Raw genomic sequence first — 23319 nt, forward strand, 5'->3', positions numbered from 1 at the left:
TAGAGGGGGTAAATGGCTCCGGCTAACTCTGAATTTAAATTAAAAAAAAAAAAAAAAAAAAAAAAGCAAAGCGGTTGCGTCTTTGTTCCGTATTCAGTGGTTTGTTCTCACGGTTAGCTAGGGGAAAACAGCCTTTCAGGAACAAGGAGCTGTCCCTCGGGGATCAGTAGAAGCACCTGCCCGACTGTTAGCCCAGAGAAGCGGAAGTCATCCTGGAGTTGTCCAGCGGGCCGCGGCTGAAATCCTGAGAACTAGCGCGGGGCCACCCGCAACCTGCTTTTCCCACAGCTTTGCTCTTGTTTGTGAAGTTCCTGTTGTATTGTGTGGAACCGGACGGGAGCTCAGTTCTCCGTGTATGTGTGCGTGCCCCTGTATACATCCATCCTCACCCGCCTCCAAGCGGGAGGAGCCCCAGGCAAGAACTTTGGAATCTCTGAGGATTTAAGTGCTGAGTTGGCAAGTCCCTAATTCTGAAACACAGAATTTAGGGGGAAATAAATGAGTGCCAAAGAATAAAGTTCATAAATAAAATCCTCTCGCTACTCTTTTTCTGATCATCTACTTTTCTTACCTAAATGTGAAAATTATTTCCTATAGTTGGTGTAGTATTTTTAAATTTACATTTTATCGAATTATAACATGTATAACGTACACATTTCTTAATCGTTCTGCTTAATCTAACCATCATTCAGAGCCCACAATCTAACCACCTTCTCCCAAAATAACCACCATTTGGCTTGTTATTAGATATGTGTGCCTCCTATTGAGCATCGTATAAATTGAATCATTCAGCATACCCTCTTGTGTCTAGGTTCTTTCACGCGACACCATATCTATGAGATCCACTCATGTTTTCTCAGGTGACATTTTTCATTACCGTATGCTATGTCATTTTATAAATATACCACTGTTTGTTTACCCATTCTATATTGATTAACATTTGGGTTCCTTACAATTTTAGCCAATCTGAGTAATGTTTCTATGAACATTCTTTTACGTGTGTTCCGGTGCACATTTGAATAAATCCCAGATGTGGATTAGTCAGGTCATAGAACTTGAGTACGTTCGGCTTTACTGGAAACTGACAATTTTTCAAAATAAATTACTATATTATTTTTTCTTTGGGAACCTTTCTTGACAATTTTAATTGTCAATTCTATCTATTAAGACAGAATATATGTATGCTTATGATTGAGTAATGCCATTCGTAGATATATATTCAATAAACATCTGATATGCTGTTTTAAATAGGCTGTCCCTAAAACAAAACAGCTTCCTAAATCACCACCATCTGAGTCTAATGTAAACTGATCAGAAACGGTGGCTCAGTTCTGGAGCTGGCTAAATATCACTCTTCATTAGGGAAAACATTTGGCTAGTTCTTTATTATTAAAGGATAAAATTGAATAATAGCATTGTAACTAGCCAGGGACTACCTATGATGATCTAGCCACAAACTGATAAAATGTGTATATATGCAACATTATTTATATATTAAGGAACTTTTCCAGATATTGCCCACTAAGAGCACTGTCACCTCATAATTGAATTAGACAAGGTAAACATTTGCATTGTAATCAATTTTAAGTTTTGTGTTTTCTATCTCAAATGAAAGTCATTTTTGTACTTTTCTGGAATTTCACTACATAAAATAATTCATTATAAAATTAAGATTAGTTAAATAGAATATTAATATACAAATATCTTCAAATATATAAATATTCTATAGTTATAAAAATTATGCACATATGTAGAGGGAGAGGGAGCCAGAGAAAGAGGGAGAGCAAGGAAATTAATATTACATATAGGTTGAGAAATGTGTCTAGGAATTTTATCTCCAAAGTTATTTGTTTTCTTTTTAACATCCAATCTTCCTATACAAAGTAAATTACTAGAGCAATCTTCTAATTATGAAATGTCTAAAATTCAAACTGCAACTATGCGATTTTAATATATTTTATATAAAATGTATTGAAATCGAAATCACTGCATGAATTTTTATATTCTTCTCTGATTGTGCCTGTGTGTTCTTAATCACTTAGATGAGAAAAAAATGTCTAGTCTAAAAGCTGGATTAATAAATATCCAATTGACAGGCATTGTAGAAACAAGACATCTGGATTGAATTTTCTTCATTTTAACTAAATTTATATGTATTTACTTAAAGATTTGTGTTCATTGTAGTGAAGAATATAATGAATATTTTAATAATATTTATTTTATTGATATTTTATTGAAATGTTATAAAGTTATTATAATAATGTATTATTTAAATTCATCACAAAATTACATATAAGAACACAGTATTGTCTCATATTTATAGAATGCATACACATCAAAGGTAAACATCTACTGGAATGAAATACTGTTTGTTTCTTTATGTTTTGAGACAGGGTCTTGCTCTGTCACTCAGGCATATGCAGTGGCATGAAGATGGCTCACTATAGCCTCAACCTCCTGCATTCAAACAATTCTCCTGCCTCACCTTCCCCATGTAGCTGGGACTGCAGGTGTGCCAAACCATGCCTGGCTAAGTTTTCTAATTTTTTGTAGAAATGGGGTCTCACTTTGCTGCCCAGGTCTCAAATTCTTGGGATCAAGCAATCTTCTTGCCTCAGCCTCCCAAATTTCTATAATTATAGGCATGAGCCATAGCTCCCAGCCATACAAACCTTTTTGTTGTATTCAATGTGTCATATACCATATTAGGTTCCTTAAACTCATATACTTAATGTTTATCAATATTCTTGGATAAAAATACTTGAGTCTTAATTTAACATGATCCACAGAGACAAGATAAATTGTCTAATTTCAAAGAGACCTCATAAAATTGCATTTTGAAATTTATTGTACTTGAAATCAGTGTGTGTTATGTCTCTTTGTTTCTAGAGAAAACAATTGTGTGAAAAAAACGTGATTTTTGTATAAACGAAGTATACACTTTTAATCCTGAGTATTCTAAGTTTATAAATACACACTTTATATTTTATTGCCTAATATAGGAACTGTTCAGAACCATATTGATGCCGTTTCAAATCCATTGACATGAGTATTATTGTTGTAAGTGAATATGAAGAATTTGAAATGTAAACCAATTGCATAATCCTCATCTGCTTCAATGTATCTATCCTTCAATGTATTATGAAAAAATATAAAATATTATACTTATGGAGACATTTTATAGATTTTTCTTAAGATCATGACCAAGGCAAGAATACCCACTATTATCACTGTTATTTAACACAATAGAGGAGATTCCAATCAATGCTATTACAACAGAAATGGAAATGAAAAGCATAAAATTTGAGAGACAGGAGATACTAACACAAGGATATAATATTAAAATCAAAATGGAATTGGCAAAAGAACAGAAAACACATCAACAGAAGAGAATAGAAAGTTCAAAGACAGTTGCATGTAGATAAGGAAACAGCACTAAAATGTGTGTTGCAAGAAATAAACACTTAGTAGATAATACTGGGAAAACTGGTTCACAGGCAAGGAGAATAAAATGGAGTCTGTATGTATTACTATATGTAGTATTACAATTCTAGTGCATTAAAGGTCACAGTATGAAAAAGTAATTTGGGGAACATAATAGAAGAAAATCTTAAAGAATACATATGAGACCATGTGGGTGGGAAGTGATTCCTACTTCAAGTCAAGGTGGAGTAACAGAGAATACACTGAAAAAATAAACACCAGACAAAACATATTAAAGAGTAGTTTTTATACACTGGCAGCACAAAAGAGGCAGCACAAAACAGTGATCCCTAAGACAGGGTTAACAGATGAGATGAGCTCTGCCATTGCTCTATCTTACTGCCTAGAGAAAGAGTTTTCAGCCCATGCACAAGGATAAGGAATCCACACTGAGCCTGGAATTTTCTCTTACTTGAGATGGAATTAGAATCAGCAGAACAGAGAAAAGTGAGTCATATAAAGAAAGAACTCTGGAGATTCACAGAATTTCCCCTTGGGTTTTCAGCTAAATACATGTTTCTATTTGCATGTGGGAAAATTAACCAATTCTCAGGAAAACACTTAACCAAAAGGGGTCAATTAGTGATTTAAAGAAGCTATGTTCCTACCAGCCAGAGTATAACAACCTTGTAAAGGACATAGTTTCAGGTACATTACTTAGAAGTGTATTGTATCTGTAGTTAGGAAAAATTAGCCATAGACCAAAGGCTTCTCTGGTCTTTCCCTCAAAGCTTAAAAGCAAGGATTAAAATGGGAAAACTAGTTCTAAGAAACCTGATGGTATCTTAGAGCAAACCTTAGGAATATTTAAAGTACTGATGCTCCTCGATTTATATTTGGGCTACATCTCAATAGATGCATCATAAGTTGAAAATATCCTAAATGGAAAATGCATCTAATACCCTAACAAACCCACCATAAATAAAGTTTAAAAATCATAAGTCACATCATTGTAAGTGCAGATGCTCCTCAACTTAGGATGGAGCTACATCCTGGGAAACCCATGATTAAAGTCAAAATATTGTAAGTTGCACTCTAGTAAACTGGGGCTCTCTATAATGTTTAAACTATGTAGAATTCAACAAGGTAAAATTAAAATGTCTGGCTGACATGCTCTTGGAAATTACCAACCATGAAAATCAGCAGGTAATTACATCTAAAAGTAAGGACAAAAGTCAGTTAATTGAAACTAAACCAATAATGGCACAGATGATATATATGTATTTAAGAACATTAAAAATGTTAACAAGACTCTGTTCCACGTGTTGAAGAAGGAATTTGCATATTAAGGAGAGACATGAAAAATATAAAAATACATACATTAAATTTTAACAGAAGAAAAAAGTCATAAAAGTAAACTTCATAAAATTAATAGCAGAAAAAGAAAAAACACTGCAGGAGAAAAGGTAAGTGAATTTCTCAATGTAGTAGTAGAAAGTACGCAAAACAGAATATAGAGAGAAAAAGACTGAGGTAAAAATTGAACAAAGCGTTCACTCTGGGAAACTTTAAGTAACTATAGTTGGATCTTCAAAGGACAGAAGAAAAAAGAATGGAAGAAAAAATATTTGAAGAAAAAGCAGCTCCAAATTTTTCATAGTTAATGAAAGCTAAACCCTTCACATCCAAGAGGCTCAACAAACCCCAGGCAGAAGAAACACAAAGAAAAATGTGCCAACATGAGAAACTAGAAACTATTTTGTTAACATCAGGAACAAAGAAAGGATGTGTACTCTCACCATTCCTTTTCAATTTTGTACCGGAAGTTCTCATCAAAGCAATAAGACAAGAAAAAGACATAGGGTGATAATGATTGTAAAGGAAGAAATAAAATGTCTTTGTTAACAAATGACATGATTATCTATTAGAAAATCTGAAAGAATCAACAAAAGACTTTTGCAACTAATAAGTAACCATGGAGAGGTTGCCAAATAAAAATTAATATACAAAAGTAAATCACTTTCTTACATACCATCAATTACTAAGTGGAATTTGACACTGATAACACTAAAAAATTTTTAGTCACCCCCAAATATGAAGTACTTGACTAACTCTAACAAAATGTGCATGATACATAAAAGGAAAATTACAAAACTGAAGAAAATTGGAGAACTAAATAAAAAGATATTCCACATTCATGGATCTGAAAACTCAAGTTTTCCTTGTCAAGTTGTAAGTTATTTTCACCTTCATCTATAAATTCAATGCTATCTTAATCATAATCCCAGAAAGGTAATTTGTGGATATCAGCAAAGGGAAAACAGGCACAAGACTCAGAATAGCCAAAGAGAAAACAAAGTTGGAAGATTGACACTACCTTATTTCAAGATTTATTATAAAGCTGTAGTAATCAAAACAGTATGGATATTAATGAAAGAATAGACAAATAGATCAATGGAAGAGACAAGAGAGCCCACAACTGGACCCACATAAATATAGCCAATTGCTCTTTGACAAGGAACCAAAGGCCAAACAATGGAACCAAGAAGTCCTTTCAACAAATGGTGCTGGAAAAAAAGGATGTTCTCATGCAAAGGGAATGAATCTAGACATAGAGTTTACACCCTCCACAAAAATTCACAAAAAGTAGATCATAGACCTATAGGTAAACTACAAAAATTATAAAATTCCTAGAAGAACACATAGAAGAAAATCCAGATGAACTTGTGTATTTGTCCGTTTTCACAATGCTATAAAGAACTAACTGAAACTGGGTAATTTATAAAGAAAAGAAGTTTAATTGACTCATAGTTTCACAAGCTTAACAGGAAGCATGACTAGGAGGCCTCAGGAAACTTACAATCATGTCATAAGGAGAAAGGGAAGCAAGGACCTTCTTCACATGGTAGCCGAAAAGAGAGAGACTGTGAAGGGGAAGTGTCACACACTTGCAAACAAGCAGATCTTGTGAGAGTTCACTCACTGTCATAAAAACAGCAAGGGGGAAGTCTCCCCCATGATTCAATCATCTCCCACCAGGCCTCTCCCCCAACATGTGCAGATTACAATTTGAGATGGGATTTTGCTGAGGACACAGAGACAAACCATATCAACTTGAGTATATCAATGACTCTTCTTTTTTTTTTTTTTTTTTATTTTAGAACAAGCTTCTCCAACTGACGTCTCAAAGGTTGCATGAGGCCCAGGATTTGAATGCAGCCCAACATAAATTTGTAAACTTTTTCTTTTTTTTTTTTTTCTGAGACAGAGTCTCTCTCTGTCACCCAGACTGGAGTGCAGTGGCGCAATCTCAGCTCACTGCAAGCTCTGCCTCCTGGGTTTATGCCATTCTCCTGTCTCAGTCTCCCTAGTAGCTGGGACTACAGGCGCGTGCCACCACGCCCAGAGAATTTTTTTGTATTTTTAGTAGAGATGGGGTTTCACTGTGTTACTCTGGATGGTCTCGATCTCCTGACCTCAGGATCTGCCCGCCTCGGCCTCCCAAAGTGCTGGAATTACAGGCATGAGCCACTGCACCCAGCCACAATGACTCTTAAGATACAAAACCGAAGAGATAATCCATGAAAAAAATAATTGATCATCTATACTTAATAACTTATTCAAAACTAAAAATTCTGCTTTGCAAATGACACTGTTAAGACAATAAGCAGGCTAAAGACTAGGATTTATGATCCAACACATACAAGTATCACAAAGAATTCTTACAACTCAAGATATTCAAAATACACAAAGAATTTTTTAAATTCATCAATAAAAAAACAAAAAATCCAATAAAAAATGGACAAAACACCTTAATAGACATCTCACCAAAGAAGATACACAAGTGTAAATAAGCATATTAAAAGTTGTTTACATCATTTCATTAAGCAATTGCAAATTAAGACAACAAGATACCCCTATACATTTATTAAAATGGCACAACATTGCAACTTTATTCAAAACACTGCCAACCTTAAATGCTGAGCAGGATGTGGAACAATAGGAATTCTCATTCACTGATGGTGAAAATGCAAAATTTGGAAGACAGTTTGTCAGTTTCTTACAAAATTAAACATGTTCTTACTATGCTATTCATCCATCACTTCTTTCTGTTTACCCAAAAGATTTGAAAGCATACGTCCACACAAAAACCGACACATGGATGTTTATAACAGCTTTATTTGTAATTGCCAAATGTTGGAAGAAAATATGTCTTTTAGTAGGTGAATGAACAAACTGTGGTACAACCAGATGATTGGATATTATTCAGCCCTAAGAAAAATGAGATATCCAGTCATGAAAAGACATGGAAGAAACTTAAATGTATGTTGCTAATTGAAATAAGTCAATCTGAAAAGGCTGCATACTGTATGATTTCAACTATATGACATTCTGGGAAAGATCAAACTACAGAGACAGTAAAAAGTGCTTCCCAGGGGAAGGGAGGAGGAAAGGACAAATGTATTTATTGCAGAGGATTTTGCAGTAGTAAAATTACTCTGTATTATACTATAATTCTAGAAATGTGTAATTACACATTGGTTCAAACCCAGAGATTGTACAACAGGAAGATTGAACTCTAATGTAATCTATGACTGAGTAATAATGATGTCTCAATATAGGTTCATCTAATTGTAACAAATGTGCCACTTTCATGAGGAAAGTTGATAATGGGAGACTATGTATGTGTAAGGGTAAAGGGTACATAGATGAGACATAACTATACTTTCTTCTTAATTTTGCCATGTCAAAGCAGATTTTACTGTCTTAGTCTGCTCAGACTGCTATAACAAAATACTATAAATTGGGTAGCTTATAGAAAAGAGAATTTTATTTCTACATTTCTGTTAAAAGAGAATTCTTAGTCAAATTAAATTTTACAGTTTAAATGAGCAGAGAACAATTCACAAATCGGGCAACCTCCTGAGCCAGAGTAGGCTCAAAGAGACTCCAGCTCAGCCATGTGGTGGAAGGAGATTTATGGACAAAAAAAGAAAAGTAATATACAGAAAACAGAAGTGAAGGAAGATATAACCAGATTGGTTCTAGTTCAGCATCTGCCTTATTTGAACATGGGCCCCTTTGATTGGACCAGTCTCAATGATTAGCACAAGAGCAGGTTCCAGTCTTCTATTCAGGTGATAGTTCACTAGGTACAGAGAAACCTTTATGTCAAACTTAAAATATGTAAGGAAGCAGCTTTCGGCTACACTTGAATTAACAATTCCCTGTTTTGGGTCATCCTCTCAAAATTGATCATTGATCAAAACTTTATCATTGATGTCACTAGCACCATGATAAATGTACTTATTTGGTCTCAAACCCCATTGGGAAATGCAGAACAGTGGGTTTTTTAAGGTTAGAACAAGGACTTCAGATTAATTTCTTTGTAGGGGTTAGGTTAGGGGGTAGCTCTTTATGGTGGAATCTCCTGTTTACAGGAGAAAAACAAAACTTGGTTTGTTCTAGGATCTATCTTTTTCTTTAAGGTCTTAGTTTGATAATGTCAGATTTAGCATAAGTGACTCTAATTTGGTTTAAAATGGTCTATTGGGGCCTAGGGCATGAGCTCAATCCAAAACAATGGCATCTTATAATTTTGCTTAAAAATAACCCTCTTTGGTCAAGTTCTCACTTAGGTGAGAGAACGACCAAAACTTCAGGCCTTAGCACCACTCTCAGTTACCATCACTTTGGGTTTCTGGTCTCAGCACATCATTTAGAGGCTGCAGTGCCCTCATGGTCACAGATTTTTTTTCAGCTCTTGTCATTCCAGTTGAAGAGAGACCATTTAACACTCTAAAGATGGCTGTATGCAAACATTTAAAACTTTTAAGAGAACAGAGTGCACCACGGAAACTACTATTATGACTATCGGGGGATAATACCGAGAACTTGGAGTATGCTCCTTAGCCAGGATTGCCGTGAACCAAACCAACTACAATCAAACAGATCAAGGAATGAGCTAAAGAGTCTGCTTGCTTTACTAAAGCAGCCTGTTTATTGATCCACTACAACTGAATCTCTATAATACCAGATTTTTTTTATCCATGGGAAACAAGAAGTACAAGCAACTGCACAGATACTTCTGCTTAGCCAGTAAGTAATTTAAAGCAATTCTATTATGTAGTATAACTTTCACAAGAGAATTTAAAGTCTATTCTGCAACCATTAAAGCCTCCTAACAATGTTCTCTTTAACCTGTGATGTTGGTTAAGAGGAGTGGAACCTATAATGTAGGTTAAGAGGAGTGAATCAGTGTTTGCTTCTGACTAACTATGAGGCAACAAATGTACCATTAAAATTTCTCACCTATGTTGTCCCTTCATCTTCCATTTATCAAGGCATAAGGTTGTCCATGTATAAAGCTGACTGCAAAATTCTTCACAAATAAAAATAGACGCCATGAGTGTACACAACAGACCCCCTTTTCAGTTCTATTGTTCAAAGAGACATAAGCAAGGGAAAAATGGAAAGACAAAAGTCTCATGATAACAGAGAAATCTTGATCCATGATTATGGGGAAGAGCTGTCCATATCAAAGATGCCATCTGCTTCTGGGGAGAAACTTCCCTGGTTAGCTTTACCTTAAGGTTGTAAATGAGTGTACAGTTGCAAAAGCGCAAGACACCTATGTGAATTGTGAGATTATGAACCCAAGGTTCAAGGTGCCAAAGTTTTGCTGCAATGTGCATGGCTCAATGGCAGCCTTTCTCTGATACTCTGAGAAGACCATGGAGTCTAATCCTTGGGTTCTAGATTATGAAGGGATTGATTGTCCCCAGTCAGTAGACCATGAAATGCATTCATTATCTGGTGAAAATACACTTTGGCAAAATGACCTTCTGTTATAAAAACAGCCCTCTTGAATGGGAAAGCTCTTATACAACCAGAAAACATGCATTAAAAATTGCAATTGAATGAAATCCTTTTATAAATGTTTAAATGGTCCATCAGGTAACAGAAACGTACATAAAGTTTTAAAACCCAGAAATGGGTTTGATAACAAAACATTGGCCAAAAACTATTTGAGCAATTTAGAACAGTCATCAAAATAATACATTTTTTAATTTGGATAATTTTATTTATTCCATGATGGGTCATGGAATGCAGAGCTTCTAATAACAAACACTTTAAGGACTCAGGGTGAGGTGGCTGTCCAGAATCTCCATGAATCCATTCTTAACACTTGATTTACATTTTTTAAAATACCAGTTGTTTCTCCTATTTATATGCGTAGCACTGATAACTGATGGGCTATCACAAGCAATTTGACTTGCACTATGGAGTTTATTCAAATTGTATATCTAAGTATTTCAGTACTGCCTGGTTTACCATGAAAATCTCACAAAGTATTTTCTTGGTATCAGTTAATTTTTGCCCTGCCTGTGTTAGCAGTTTTATAAACCGATCAATCTGTTCATCAAAGTGTTGAAAATTCTTACCCAGTCCAAATCATGTATTCCTAAAGTTATCAGAAACTTGTATTCAAGAGTGCTTGTCAGGGTTCTTTCTATACTTTCATGAACCTCCTTAAATATAACATACTCTGGGATTTTTGTGAGCAAAATCAGAAACTGCATTAGAAACTGCATTAGAATTAGACAATCAACTGTGAAAATAACTGACATGGAGTCTCACTATGTTGGCCAGGTTGGTTTGAGCTGCTGGCCTTAAGGTATTCTACCACCTCTGCCTCCCAAAGTGTTGGGTTTACAGGCATGAGCCACCACACCTAGCATAAAAGGTCATAGTTAAAGACACAACTGACTAGGAAATGTGGTCGTTTCTGTGGCCTGCAATAACTAAACCATAATTACGGTTGATAGCATATAGCTAAACATATTAGAATTTTAGAAATTTTATACAATTTTGGAACATCTATTAATAATTTCATTAAAATATAAAACTTGAAGAAGGTTGAAATCATTTTTTATTTGGCAGTGGTTTCCATGTAATTTAACATGTCAAAAAATCGGCCTGTCGCTCCTTTGGATGTTTTAGGGGCCTTCTGCAGCATCCCAAAGTTAGAGATCAAAAAAGACTTAACTTTGAAGCTGAAATTTGATTTTGGAAAGCTCATCAAATATTTCAAAGTATTAAAACACTTGACCAAAATAGAATCACAGGTCACCATAAAAATAAGTCATTCATTTAGCCAAAGTGATAATTAAAAGATTTTTAAAAATCAAAAACCTGTACTCTTTAATAGAGAAGGCTGCTTTCCAAATAAGGAAAAGACTTAAGACAGTGTAAGATAGAATCTCTCTCTTCTTCTCTCCTCTCTCTCTTTTTTTCTTTTTACAGTTTACTCAAAAAGTGAGGAAAAATGTTTGAATATGTCTGATTAATGTCATGCACATCCATTCAAAGAGACCACCAAACAGGCTTTGCGTGAGTGATAAAGCTTTTTAATCCCCTGGTTGTAGGCGGCCTGAGTCCAAAAGGAGAGTCAGCATAGGGTGGTGGGATTTTCATTAGTTCTTATAGGTTTGGGATAGGCGGTGGAGTTAGGAGCAATTTTTTGTGGGCAGGGGGTGGATCTCACAAAGTACATTCTCAAGGGTGGGGAGAATATTACAAAGTACCTTCTCAAGGGTGAGGAGGGTGTATTGTACAAAGTACATTCACAAGCGCAGGGGAATATCACAAAGCACATTATTGAAAGGGCGGAGAGGGTGTATTGTCACAAAGTCAATTGATCAGTTAGGGTGTGGCAGGAACAAATCAAAATGGTGGAATGTCATCAGTGAAGGCAGGAACTGGCTACTTTCACTTCCTTTGTGGATCTTTAGTTGCTTCAGGCCATCTGGATGTTTAGGTGCAGGTCACAGGGGATATGATGGCTTAGCTTGGGCTCAGAAGCCTGATAATTAATACTGTGTAAAATTTTCATTCAAAAGAGAAAACCAAACTTTAGTTTTGCGTTGTGTATTATCAATGCTAAAGCTTATTTTAATAAAACTCGATAAATAAATTTATAAAATCTGTCATCTTTTAACCACACAAGATTTCCATAAAACTTCTGTTTTACATTTTCTCCAACTTTATATATTCATCTAGATTTATCTATTTTTTTACTCCTTCAATTTGAAATCTGTAACTTCAAACTAGACAAAATTTTTAAACAAGCACACATTTTTATGCCTTTATATATTTTCTCATTAAAAACATATTTTTGTTTATACTTTTGTTTATATATTCTGTATACAGAATTGTTTCTCTAATATTTAGTAGTTTTAGTTACATATATTAACTGCAGTTTTAACTCTCAGCAATCCCAATTTGTAGTGAAAACTCTAGAAAGTAATTTTGAACTGTTTGTTTTATATCACCATTTGTAGATAAAAAACATTTTATAATTTTTTTAGAAGGATAGTTTTTCAAATTATTGTTTATTGACAGTTTTTTATAGCATTTAAAAATAGCATGTGAAGGTATATAGACTTAAACTCAAGTTTAATAATTAATATTTCAGCATTTTATCTTACAAATGATTCAGACATTTTATGATTATCTATTACTTAATCTAACATAATATGACTTTAAGATTTTAAATTACTGAAAATGATTTGGAACTAAACACAAGAACCCTCCCTAGTGTCTTCCGCAGTCATCCAGGGTCCCAAGTAACCATGCGGCATCCAGGAAGGTCAGGATTATGAAGGTCATGACCTGTCTGAGTCCTGAATTCACATGCTAGGTCTAAAAGGATCAAAACAGAAGACAAAGCTGTGAAGACTACAACTGGACAATCTAACTCTTCCTAAAATAGCCAGGAGGCAAAACAGGGAGAGCAGGGAAGAGTGGCCCTATTGGGCTTGATTCTGGCTTGCAGTTGCTAGTCTGGGTACTGAGAACTTGTCTTGTCTCTAGACCTCATCATGTCCACCTATCCCGAGGCTCTAATCTGAAAACATAAACTCTAAATCAAATCAAGCAAGTTTCTAATTATCTTTAACTGGTAATTTTGAAACCATTCCTGTTTACCAAAAAATTTTAAGCAGCTTTATTTACTAAATAATATCACATACACATAACACATACAGACATACAAACACAGAGAAGCAATTCTTATAGCTTTTATAAAGGATTGCAATTTGCTGGCTTTTAAATAGCTTTTCTTTTCCCCATTCAGACTATCAATCTCCCAATTACTTGTTTCATTGCCCTAAGCAATTGTTAACTAGACAACAAATTTGCATTTCTAAAAGACAACTCTTAAGTGAAACTAAAAGAATTATATTTTGTAAGCACAGAGCTAAGATTTTAGGCTTAAATATTGTACCATCATTTGCTCAAACTAAGGGAAAAATACAGTGCCCAACTAAAAGTTAAGTCAAGAAAAGATGGTCAGAAAAGCACCTTAAACAAAGGTATGACTTGTGAAGTAAATTTAAAACAATGGTAAGAGTTGCTAAGGTATACCAACACACATCCTTAAAAATGGAGACTTCCTTTATAGAAGCAAATTTCTTGTACCAAAGTGTTTCAAGATTGCCAGTTAAATTCCAGAAAGGTGTATTTTAGGTTCATAAGTGTTCTTGTTAACTTAGCTACTGTTTGTTAGCTAGAATTACGAGTTCAGGAAAGAGCTCATCAGGAATAGGGCAAGGTATTCTCTGCCTGAACTCAGCGTGGATAGATCTGAAAAAGAAGCAAGCCTAGTTTACCTGAGGGCCTATATTTTATAAACACTGTCTAGGAGACCTTTTTTTCCTCTTGGGGCAGAATAATAACTAAGCCAAAATGTTAGCAGATGTAACTTTCTTTATCAACGAGTCGTTTAAGCTTTTTATTTACCTTTTATAAGGAGTCTTTAAATAAAAATGTTGAAATCTTTTTAGAAGATTCTGCATATCAATAGGCATTCCTATATGAGACTAATTTGGGAGCCCTCATTTTCAAATGCACTTCTTTAAGTGCAGTGTTGTTCATTTGGAACATTCCCTTGTAACTTTATTTTTTTTAATTATTTTCTAACGGTTTTTTTGTTTTTGTTTTGTTTTGTTTTGAGACAAGGTCTCACTCTGTCACCCAGGCTAAAGCGCAGTGGCATAATCTCAGCTCACTACAACTTCTGCCTCCTGAGCTCAAGTGATCCTCCTTGCCTCAGCCTCCTGAGTAGCTGGGACTACAGGCATGTACCACCATGCCTACCTAATTTTCGTATTTTTTGTAGAGACGGGGTTTTGCCATGCTGCCCAGGCTTGTCTTGATCTCCTGGACAAAAGCAATCCACCCACCTCAGCCTCCCATAGTGCTGGGATTACAGATATGAGCCACCATGCCTTGCCTCCATGGTAACATTAAATTATCTTTAGTAAGAGTTTGCCATTTCTATAAGTCTTTGCTGCTTCTGGAATTTAATACTTATGCATGTGTAAGCCAGGACGTAGTCAATTGAGAAATTCAGGATCCTATTTGTACCTCAGATATTGGCTTTGGCTCTCAGATCTCCTTAACCAACTTAACCAATTATTTATTTCCCTACCTAAGTGTTCAAGAACAAAGAAAGGCGATAGGGAGCACAAAAATCCCTTCAAATTTCCAAAAGCCAAAGTTCACAGCCCCTGCAATATTGCCACTTAACTACCAGTTTCTTTGTGACCTAGTTAAACATAAGAGGACTCTAACTGGATCCAAGCCAGTTAATTATCAGAACCAATCTGATCTTAGACCCAGTCTAATTTCCACTGGAACTTCCAAATTCAATTAGTATCAAAAATTTGCTCAAACAAACTTGGAGAGTTCAAAACAAATCCATGGAGCTTGGGAACCCAAAAGAGAATTTACCATGATTCCCAGCTGCTGCAAGAGAATAATGAACACAATGGGCCCGACAGGTACCTCACTCGGTTACTTGATGTTCCTGGGGGTCATTAGAAGCTCTAATTTGGATCTCACTTCTGATGCCATCTGTTAAAAGAAAATCCTTAGCCAAATTAAATTTAACAGAGTTTAATAGAGCAAAGAAAAATTCACAAATCAGGTAGTTTCTTGAGCCAGAGAAGGTTCAGAGAGACTCCAGCGCAGTCACATGTTGGAAGAAGATTTACATACAGAAAAAGGAAAGTGATGCTCAGAAAATGAAAGTAAGGTACAGAAACAGCAATTGGGCTGGGCGAGGTGGCTCACGCCTGTAATCCCTGAAATTTGGGAGGCCGAGGCGGGCAGATCACCTGTGGTCAGGAGTTCGAGACTAGCCTGGCCAACAAGATGAAACCCAATCTCTACTAAAAATACAAAAATTTGCTGGGCGTGGTGGTGCATACCTGTAATCCCATCTACTCAGGAGGCTGAGGCAGGACAATCACTTGAACCCAGGAACTGGAGGTTGCGGTGAGCTGAGACTGTGCCATTGCCTTCCAGCTTGGGCAATGAACAAAATTCCATCTCAAAAAATAAAAGCATAAAAAGAAACAGCAGATTGGATACAGCTCAGTGTTTGCCTCTTTTGAACATGATTTGAATAACTGTTCCCCTTTGATTGTCCAAAACTTGGTGATTGGCATAAGAGTAGATTATTGTCTGTTTACACTTTCATTTAGGTTGTAATTCACTGTGTACCGAGAAATCTTTAGACTAAACTTGAAATATGTAAGGAGGCAGCTTTAGGCTAAACTTGATTTAACACTTCTGAAGGTTGAGAAGTCCCAGGTTAAGTCACCAGCAGATTTGCCATCTAGTGAAAGGTCATTCTTCACAGATGCTGCCTTCTTCCAACATCTTTACATGGTGGAAGGAACCAACAAGCTTCCTCAGGCCTCTTTTTTAAGGGCACTAATTCTACCCATGAGGTTTCTGCTCTTATGGCCTAATCACCTCCCAGAGCCCCCCCAACCGTCACACTAGGAATTAGGTTTCAACATATAAATTTGAAGGAAACAAAAACATTCACATCATGGCAGTTACCTTGTTTTTGTTTTTTAAGAACAAAATGTAGAGATATTGAAGCATGAAATTCCCCATGACAATGTGGAAATCACGAATGGAGTCACGTACTGGGTACTACAGCACCTATAACCCAGTTGACCTATGAAAGGCCCTCAGGCAAAAACAGTTAAAGGTATATTGGGGTAGTCTTTACCACTTAAATATGTCTTGAGAAACACAACATTTATGTGTGTAAATAATGTTTCCTAATTGCCCCAGGCAGTTAGCAAACAATGGATAAAGCATATATATGGTAGATAAAACAAAGCCATACTACCAGATTAAAGAGATATTTTAGAGAAATAGAACATGACATAGGAAAATTAAGGCAAATAGAATTTACCTTTAAGGTAAAGAGACATTCAGGGGATAGAAGATTCTTGCAAGAATGAGATGGCTATCCTATTGCAGAAGGAAGGCAAATAATGGCAAGATTCTTAGTCTGATAAAAAAGTTTAACTACATGTTTTTTCCAAAATGAAAATAAAATGTGAAAACAACATAGCCAAATGATAGAAAGGAGATTGTACTCTAAATTAAGCAGGAATTTTATATATAATATTACAAGAAAAGAAGCAGAAGTAGCCCAGGGTGAAATAACTAATTCTGAAATGGCAGCATAAAGAACTCCACAAACACCATCCCCAGTGAAAGAATTGTAACCAGTGAAAATTATAAACATGCTTAACCATTTAAAAGCTTTAGAAATCGTCCAAAGTGCATACAGCAAATGAAGAAATGTTTTCCAATAATATCTATTAAAACCAGCCAAAGTCTACGGCATTTGAGACTTGACCCACTCTCTTTATTCCACACAACCACAGCTCAGCATGACAGAAGCTTCTATTCATGTGTGTTCAGCCAAGAACACAGGACTCTCTCTCCCCTCAACCCTCAGATATATACTGTAGTATCCCCCGGGGAGGGGAGGGGCAGCCACCACCAATTCTCATTCTCCCTCCATCTATGCTCTATTCCAGGCAAAATCAGTTGAGTGGTTTGGGCTTTCTTACTGTATACAAACAACATTAATAGGCCAAAAGTTCTACTGCAGGTACAGTAGCCCATTAATCAGCCTCACCCCAACTCACTTGTAGCGGGTAGATTCCATGCTGGGAGAGACAAGCTGAGGAGACGGGAGGCTACCACCCTAGCCTGTGACTCTATTTGTAAAGCAGTGGTGTCACTCAGAGAAAACAAGTCACTACCCCTACCCCCAGGGCTGTAGCAGAAATTTTGTGGGAGGGTGGGCAGGAGCAAGTTCTAAAAGCAGAGAGTTCCAAAGCTCTCTCCAAGAGAACTGACTTTATTTGAAACAGCGTGGGGAAGTTCAAACTGAACGCCACTCTTAAAAACAATGAAGATTATGGTGGCAAGAAATTTTGAAGAAACTGGTAGTTCCATGAGAAGAACTATCTAAATTATAAACCAACTATATGTTTGTCAGAGATAATTAAAGAAAAAGATAGCTAAGAAGAGCCCTCCTATGGTTGGAACAAATGTCAAAGAAAGGCCTCACAAACCAGTCTTTCAAAGGGAGCTGAATTTAATTGGATTACACTGTGGAACAATTAATGCCCCCAAGGCACTATTGAAAACTATGAAGCAATCAGTCAGCAATTCAAGGAGGCTAATAACTGGATGTAATACAATGGCAGACAAATTAACAATGAAATTAGAGAAAGAAAGAATCAAAGAGAATATTGCTAAAACCACTTCATCCCAGGGTAACTATGCACACACCCAAGGCTTCACCCTCTGAGTAGTGACATCAGAGGTTGAACATTGTGGAAAAAAATAGATATCACTGAAGTGGTACACCATGTTACTAAAAAAATCCAACAAGTTTTAAGGGATCCACATACAGATTTACTACAGTATGTTTTCTAAAAATCTAGGTTTCAACCCAAAATTATGAAACATACAATGAAACTGAGTGTGACCCTTATACTGAAACAAAGTAGACAACAAAAACTGCCTTTGAGAGAATCCAAATGTCAAACTTAACAGAAAAAAAGACTTCAAAGCATCTAATATAAATATATTTTAAAAAACTAAAGAATACCATAAAGAAGTGAAGAAACGTATGAGGACAATGTCTCAAAAACTAGAGACTATCAATAAAAAAGTAAAAGTTATTTTAAAAAACAAATGGAAATCCTGCAGTTTAAAACTACAATACTTGGCATGAAACATTTACTAGAGTGCTCAGCAGTAGATTTGAACTGGCAGAAGAATCAGTGAAATTAAAGATGGATTGACAGAGATTATATAATCTGAAAAACAGAGAAGGACAAAGAAAAGAAAAAATAAACAGACCCTCATAGAAATGTAGAACATAATTAAGCAAACCAAAATATGCATAATGAAAGTAACAGAAGTAGAGGACGAAGAGGAATGAGCACAAACGTTATTCAAAAAAGTAATGACTGAAAACCTTCCAAATTTGACTTAAAACAATCTATGCATCAGAGAAACTCAATAAATTCCAAATAGGACAAAGAAACCTACACTTAGACATATCGAAGTAAAAATATTCACGGACAATGATAATAAAAGCAGCATGATAAAAATGACTTCTTACATAAAAGGGAACACCAGTAAGGTTATGTACTAGTCTGTTCTCACACTGCTATAAAGAAATACCTGAGATTAGGTAATTTATAAAGGAAAGAGGTTTAATTGACTCACAGTTGTGCATGGCTAGGGAGGTCTCAGGAAACTTACAATAATGGCAGAAAAGGAAGCAAACACATCCTTCTTCACAGAACAGCAGGAGAGAGAAGTGTCAAGCAAAGGAGGAAAAGCCCCTTATAAAACCATCAGACCTCATGAGAACAATTACAGGAACAGTATGGGTGCAACCGCTCCATGATTCAATTACCTCCCCCCAGGTCCCTCCCACAACATGTGGAGATTATGGGAAGTACAATTCAAGATGAGATTTGAGTGGGGACACAGCCATACCATATCATTCTGCTCCTGGCCCCTCCCAATATTATGTCCTCACATTTCAAAACCAATCATGCCTTTCCAACAGTCCCCCAAATTCTTAGCTCATTCAGCATTAATCAAAAAGTCTACATCCAAAGTCGCATCTGAGACAAGGCAAGTTCCTTCCTCCTGTGAACCTGTAAAATCAAAAGCAAGTTAATTACTTCATAGATACAATTAGAGTACAGGCATTGGATAAACACACTCATTCCAAATGGGAGAAATTGACCAAAACAAAGGGGCTACAGGTCCCATGCAAGTCTGAAATCTAATAGGGCAGTCATTAAACCTTAAAGTTCTGAAATGATCTCCTTTGACTCCAGGTCTCACATCCAGGTCACGCTGATGCATGAGGTGGGCTTCCACAGCGTTGGGCAGTTCCAACCCTGTGGCTTTGCAGGGTACAGCTCCCTGCTTCAGCTGTTTCCATGGCTTGCATTGAGGGTCTGAGGCTTTTTCAGGCACATGGTGCAAGCCATTGGTGGATCTACCATTCCGGGCTCTGGAGGACAGTGGCTGCCTTCTCATAGTTCCATTAAGCAGTGCCCCACCGGGGACTTTGTGTTGGGGCTCTGATCCCACATTTCCCTTCCACACTTGCACCCATGGTCAGCAACTGCAAAAGTCACTGGGATTCAAGGATATAAGGTCAGAAGTAAGAAAAATATGCCTTTTTTTTTTTATCTCCTTCACGTACCCCAGGTATTCCTTGGAAAGAGAAAGAAATACGTTTCTCCAACTCTTTGCTATTGTGAATAGTTGCGGCACTATTCACAATAGCAAAGACTTGGAATCAACCCAAATGTCCATCAGTGACAGACTGGATTAAGAAAATGTGGCACATATACACCATGCAGTACTATGCAGCCATAAAAAAGGATGAGTTTGTGTCCTTTGTAGGGACATGGATGCAGCTGGAAACCATCATTCTTAGCAAACTATCACAAGAACAGAAAACCAAACACCGCATGTTCTCACTCATGGGTGGGAACTGAACAACGAGATTACTTGGACTCGGGAAGGGGAATATCACACACTGGGGCCTATCATGGGGAGGGGGTAGGGGGGAGGGATTGCATTGGGAGTTATACCTGATGTAAATGACGAGTTGATGGGTGCTGATGAGTTGATGGGTGCAGCACAGCAACATGGCACAAGTATACATATGTAACAAACCTGCATGTTATGCACATGTACCCTAGAACTTAAAGTATAATAATAAAAAAAAGAAAAAATAATAAAATAAAATAAAATAAAAATAAAAAAATTAAAAAAAAAAGAAATACATTTCTCCAAAGAATATACATAAATGGCCAATCAGCACATGAAAAGATGCTACCTTATTACCCATCATGAAAATGCAAATCAAACTCACAGTGAATTACTATGTCACGCTCGTTAGTATGACTACAGGGATGAAATGCTATGGTCTGAATGTTTGTTACTCTCTTAAAATTCATACATTGAAACCTAATGCATAGGGGTATTGTATTAAGAGGTGGGGCCTTTGAGAAGTGATTCAGTCATAAAGGTAGAAACCTTATGAATGGGATTGATGCCCTTATAAAAGAGGTCCAAGGGAGTTTATTTGCCCTTTCCCACATGTCAGAACGCAGCAAAATGGCACCATATATAGATATGAGCCTTCACCAGACACCAGAAGTCGCCTTGATGTTGGACTTCCCAGACTTCAGAACTGTGAAAAATAAATTACTCTTGTTTATAAATTACTCAGTCTAAGATATTTAATTATAGCAGTTTGAATGAACTAAGACAGATGGCTACAACCAAATACGTGGACACACACAAAAAAAGCGTTGGCAAGCATATAAAGAAATTCAATCCCTTACACATTGCTAGTTGAAATTTAAAGTGGTGCAGCCACTTCGAAAAACAGTCTGGCCATTCCTCATAAGGCTAAACATAAAATTACTATATTATCCAACAATTTCACTCCTAGGTATATACCCAATACAATTAAAACTATATGTCTACACTAAACTATATACAAATCATCACAGAATTGTTCCTAATAGCCAAAAAGTAAAAACAACCCAAAAATCCAATCAACTAATGAATGGATTAAATAAAACATGTTAAATTCATACAATGGAATATTGGCTGTCATTAAAAAGGAATCAATAAGCAATAATATGGGTGTATCTTGAGAGTATTATGCTAAGTAAAAGAAGCTAATTTTGAAAGGTCACTACTGTATGATTACATTTATATGAAATGGAGTGCATGAAATTTATATGAAATGTTACAAGAGGCAAATCTAGAGAGACAGAAAGATTAGTGGTTGCCTACGACTAGGTGAGTTGGGGGGAAATGCTTACAGATGTGGATTTTCTTTTGAGACTGATAATACATTTAAACTTACTATGGTGACAGTTGCACACTCTGAACATAACAAAAACTATTTAATTGTACACTTTAAATGGGTAAATGGCATTTGATATGAATTTAAATGGGTAAATGGCATTTATATGAATTATATATCCACAAAGGTGTTAACTAAAGGAAGAAAGAGAAGGACGTGGAGGAGGACCTGCCCAGATCATTAGCTTTTCGTCTTAACTGCCAAATTCATTTATAGAAAATCTATCAGAAACCCCTAATAATGGAGGTTTCCAAATGAGTAATATAGCTTACATCAGTCTCTTTAACAGCTTTGATAAAAATAAAGTGTAATTAGACATAGATCAAATAAGACATACTGGCTGGGCACGGTGGCTCACACCCATAATGCCAGCACTTTAGGAGGCCAAGGTGCATGGATCACTTGAGGTCAGGAGCTTGAGACCAGCCTGGCCAACATGGTGAAATCCCGTCTCTATTAAAAAACAAAAATTAGCAAGGAGTGGTGGCATACGCGTGTATTCCCAACTACTCAGGAGTCTGAGGCAGGAGAATTGCTTGAACCTGGGAGGCAGAGTTTGCAGTGAGCAGAGATCACGTCACTGCACTCCTGCCTGGCCAACAGAGTGAGACTCCATCTCAAAAACAAACAAACAAACAAACAAACAAACAAATGTCTTACACATTGAAATCACTAAATCACTGAGACACAGGCTTAGCCTTTATACCACCCTACACAACAAAACCTGGTACCTAAGAAGAGGTCATTTCTATTAGCAAGGGGCAATGAATACAACAATCATAATTTCTGATTTATTGATAAAACACAAAGAAAATTAAATGATTTTCTTAGTGAGAAAAGTTGTTTTGGTTATATAATAATATGATTTCTATGAATTTTCCAGTTATTAATATTACTTGTTAAAAAAACCACTAGCTTGTCACTTATGTATTCGTCTCTTAACCATAGTCATATTTGAGGGAACTTCTTTAAAGTAGTTTTATCCATCCACCAGTTTCAAATAGGATTATAAAAAAGTGAATAAATCATTTTATGCAAATTGAAACATAGAACTGAGATGAGATTGGTTTTTACTGGATGAAAATTGAATAGTGAAAAACTTAGGGTACCAGAAATGTCAATGCTGATTTAATCTGTGTAGAAAGGTGACCAGAGAACATGTATTAGTATGCTCTAAGTAAATGCCTCTGAATTCCCATTTAAAACATAGCCCTTTCTTTCTTGGTGAGATGGCACCCAAATAGCTTGTTCAGGAACCATCAGGGCACTCCCCAACACAAAAGCCAATGTCATATTTGCAGCTTAATTCTTAAATTGACAAGGTAAGCAAATACTTCAACCCTGTCTAATTAGGTAGCATTTGTTTATTCAAAATATGTATTTAATAGCCATAGTACATCTGATTTTCATTCCAAATGTTTAACAGAGTCAAAAAACAGTAATTTTCTGGCTAGGTGCAGTGGGTCACACCTGTAATCCCAACATTTTGAGAGGCTGTCAGGAGAATCACTTGAGGCTGGGAGTTCGAGACCAGCATGGGCAAAATGAAAAAGAAAATAGTAATTTTTAAACTTGGAACACTT

General features: G+C 36.1%; 1 protein-coding gene across 1 annotated transcript in view; it reads right to left on the reverse strand.

Annotated features, from left to right (window-relative positions):
- The window catches only part of NMBR (neuromedin B receptor), a 74864-nt gene that overhangs the window by 14626 nt on the left and 36919 nt on the right, over positions 1-23319 (reverse strand). The gene's annotated exons all lie outside the window — the stretch shown is intronic.

This window comes from Theropithecus gelada, chromosome 4 (genome assembly GCF_003255815.1).
Source record: "Theropithecus gelada isolate Dixy chromosome 4, Tgel_1.0, whole genome shotgun sequence".
NCBI classification, from domain to species: domain Eukaryota; kingdom Metazoa; phylum Chordata; class Mammalia; order Primates; family Cercopithecidae; genus Theropithecus; species Theropithecus gelada.